Source organism: Erpetoichthys calabaricus, chromosome 6 (genome assembly GCF_900747795.2).
Source record: "Erpetoichthys calabaricus chromosome 6, fErpCal1.3, whole genome shotgun sequence".
NCBI lineage: Eukaryota > Metazoa > Chordata > Cladistia > Polypteriformes > Polypteridae > Erpetoichthys > Erpetoichthys calabaricus.
The window spans coordinates 125,426,759-125,430,908 of NC_041399.2; the positions used below are offsets into that span (position 1 = coordinate 125,426,759).

At 49.3% G+C, this 4,150-nt stretch overlaps 1 pseudogene; it reads right to left on the reverse strand.

The window, feature by feature from the left end:
* Positions 1 to 223: 223 nt before the first annotated feature.
* LOC114652456 (general transcription factor II-I repeat domain-containing protein 2-like) lies at positions 224 to 2,030 on the reverse strand (annotated as a pseudogene).
* Between the last annotated feature and the right edge of the window lie 2,120 nt (positions 2,031 to 4,150).

Here is a 4,150-nt window from a genome sequence, read left to right on the forward strand (position 1 = left end):
TGAATATGGAACAAGCCATGCTTATAGCTTAACTTAACTTAATAGTGCAAAATCAACTGTCAAAGAACAAACGAAGAAACATCAATGGCATATTAAATAACATTTAAATAAAAAATGAATGCCTCTTTTCAATTTGCTAAATATCAACATTAACTTTTTCCACTGGCTAATACATAAATCAATCATTCAGGCCTTTTTACTGTTCAGTTTGCGACACACTGATCTAACATGGTGTGTTCAAGCCAGACACCTGGCATCTTTTCTTGGATGCTAGTTCATCAGTGTCGGGGCTCAGGCTTTGAGCTGAGGCAACCTTCATTATCGAACGAAGGTGTTCATCAGTGAGACGTGCCCTGTGAGATGTTTTCGTCATCTTCATTGAGGAGAAAAGTTGCTCACATAGGTAAGTGCTGCCGAACATGGAGAGCAATTGAGCAGCTTGGGTGCGGAGCTGAGGCATTGTGTCAGGGATGTGTTGTGGAAACTGTGCGGCGCCAACAGCATCATACTTTGACTTCAGCGTGTCATCACACTGGAGTTCAATCAGCTCCATTTGAATGTTAGTTGGTGCTTTTTCCACATCGACTGTGAAGGGATTACTAAGCAGTTCAAATCTCCATTTCTGACCATCAAAGTCGCCAAATCGTCGGTTAAACTCAGCGCCGAGTACACTGAGTTTTTCAGCAAACTGTGCGCACACGGCGGTAGAGATCTGCGTATTTATGGTTTGGCAACAGGGGAAATGGCCAAGGTTTCCTTGCAGCAGCTGATTCTCCCACAGGCAGAGTTTAGCTTTAAAAGCTTTCACTGACGAGTACATCTCGGTGATGATGCGGCCCCGCCCCTGTAGCTGCAGGTTCAGCGCATCAAGATGGCTTGCGATGTCAGACAGAAAGGCCAGCTCACACATAAACTTTTGCTCCTGGAGTTCTGCTGTGTCCTTCCCTTTGCTTTGCAGAAACTGACATATTTCTTCACGCAGCTCGAAAAATCTGTTCAGTACTTTTCCGCGGCTTAACCATCTCACCTCTGTGTGATACGGCACGTCTGTGTGTTCCGAACCAAACTCTTCCAGAAAAGACTTAAACTCGCGGTGATTCAGACCTTTGGCTCTTATAAAGTTAACAACTTGTGTTACTGTGGTCATAACATGTTCCATCTTTAGGGCTTTAGCACACAGTGACTCTTGATGTATAATGCAGTGATAAACCGATAGCTCACCTGCACAGTTCTCTTCCCGCATCTTTTCACGCATCCTGCCCACCAGACCATTCTTTTTACCACTCATCGCTGGCGCACCATCAGTGGTTAATCCCACGAGTTTATCCCACGGCAGGTTTATTTCAGTTACACATTTGCAAACCTCCTCAAAAATGTCCGTCCCTGTGGTTGTGCCATGCATGGATTTAAATCCCAAAAGCTCCTCCGTAACACACATTTTTGAGTCGACACCCGCGGATGAAGACTGACAGCTGCGCAGTATCAGACGCGTCAGTGCTCTCGTCCACAGCGAGGGAAAAAGAAACAAAATCTTTCCCCTTTTCCATCAGCTGGTCATGCAGATTGGTGGCAAGATCACATATGCGCTCCGCTATTGTGTTCCTGCTCAGGCTTACGTTTGAAAAGGCCTGTTTTTTCTCTGGGCACACTTGGTCACAAACTTTCAGCATTATCTTTTTAATAAATTCTCCCTCATTAAAGGATCGGGTTGATTTGGCGATTTCTTCTGCCACGATATAACTCGCCTTTATAGCAGCCTCGTTTTGTGCTGTGGCTTTTTTGAACATATTTTGTTGTGAAACCAACCCTCTCTTCATCTCCTCTACTTTCTGGCTCCTTTGAGTCGTGTCCAGGTCCTTGTACATGTCCTGATGTTTCGTTTCATAGTGTCGCCTAAGGTTGTACTCCTTAGGTACCGACACGTTGGCTCCACAAACGAGACAAACAGGTCTGTCTTTCAGATACGTAAACATATATTCTGTCTCCCACCTGTCCCGAAAAGTTCTGTTTTCTCCCTTCCTTTTCGTCATTTTTGGTAGGGGTAAAACAGTGACACCTAGAGTTGTAGTATTGGGCCGCAGCACGTCTGGAAAGAACGCTGCTTGCTAGAAATCTACTGACACAAAGCTGGCGCACCAAAACAACCGCAGAGCATTATGGGATTTGTAGTATTCGCAGTGAATGCGGTGTTACAGCAACACCGCCGCTGTATAATACCGGTGGGCCAGCTCTAATGTTAATTTGATATTGCCCCACGGGCCAAATGAAATTACACGGCGGGCCAAATTTGGCCCGCGGGCCAGAGTTTGACACCTGTGGTCTAGAGGTTAGGGAGAAAAAGAGTCAGTGTACTCTGCCACATCCCGGCATGCCTCAGAACTGCCTTCACTCAAGCCCTTTAGCTGCCTCCCATGCGCACGTGTGTGACAAGGCCCCCCCCCTTAGCCCAGACCCATCGGTTCGGGCAGCCCTAACCGAGAGGTCGTGAACCCGAGAAAGAGCATCAGCGTTGGCATGGACAGCGCCCCGGCGATGAACGAGCGAAAACTTGTAGGGCTGTAGGTCAAGAAACCACCGGGTGACCCGCGGATTCGACTCCTTTTGCAGGGCCATCCACTGTAGAGGTGCATGGTCCGTGACAAGGGTGAATTCCCGGCCCAACAGGTAGTACCTAAGCTGAGTAATCATCCATTTAATCGCCAAAGCCTCCCTTTCCACCGCTGCATACCTGGTCTCCCGGTCCAACAGTTTCCGGCTCAGGAACATGATGGGGTGTTCCACACCATCGACACTTTGGCTCAGCACGGCCCCCAGGCCTGTGTCCGAAGCGTCCGTCTGGAGGATGAAAGGCAAAGAAAAGTTAGGTGCCATCAAAATAGATACGGACGTAAGGGCCTGCTTTAAGTCACTAAATGCAGCACCTGTCTTTTCAGTCCACACCACAATGTTCTGGGCCCTCTTCTTTGTCAAATCAGTCAAGGGCGCCGCTCTCTCCGAGGACCAGGGCACAAACCGGCGGTAGTACACCGCTAACCCGAGAAAGGCTTGGATCTGCCGCTTGGTTCGCGGACGGGGCCATTTCAAAATGGCATCTACTTTGGAGCACTGTGGCCTTACCATACCCCGACCCACCAGGTAGCCTAAATATTTGGCTTCGCTCAATCCAAAGAAGCATTTCTTGGGATTAATCTGGAGCCCGGCCTCACCAAGTGTCTGCAATGCCGCTCGGACATGCTGTAGGTGTTCCCTCCATGTGCTGGAATAGATGACTATGTCATCCAGGTAGGCAGCATTGTATGAGTTACGAGGCCGGAGCACTTTGTCCACCAGATGCTGGAAGGTTGCTGGAGCCCCATGTAACCCAAATGGAAGGACACGATACTGCCAGTGTCCGCTAAGGGTGCTAAACGCGGTTTTAGCCTTCACGGAGTCCGTTAAAGGAACCTGCCAGTACCCCTTTGTCATGTTCAGTGTGGTCAAATATAGAGCCTGCCCAAGCCTCTCGAGGAGGTCGTCCACTCGTGGCATTGGGTAGGCATCGAATTGGGAAACTTGATTAAGCCGACGGAAGTCATTGCAAAACCTCCAATTCCCGTCAGGCTTACTGACCAACACAATAGGACTGGACCAGGGACTATGACTTTCCTCAATCACACCTAGTTCCAGCATGCGCTTGATCTCAAGCTCCATTCAGCCCTTTTTGCCTCGGGAAGACGATACGGGCATTCTCGGACAATAACCCTGAGCTCTGTCACAATGTTGTGCTCAACCAGAGAGGTCCTTCCAGGGTTCTCACTGACTACCTTTCGGACAGACCGGATAACTGTTTCCAGCTCCTGCCGTTGTCTGGGACGTAAATCCGCACCGAAGTTAAGGCTAGCCGTGTGAGCAAAGAGTGAGCAGGGCTGGCTGGAGGAGGGATCAGGATCCCTGTCCTTCCACGGTTTTAGCAGGTTCACATGATAAACCCACTCCCTCGGCCAACAATTGGGTTGACTCACCAAATAGTCGACGAGTCCCTTCCTCTCCTTAACTTCGTAGGGGCCTTGCCAATGGGCAAGCAACTTAGAGTGGGAGGTAGGCACTAGGACCATGACACGGTCTCCTGGGTGGAACTCCCGGAGAGACGTGTCGTGGTTGTAAGAACGGA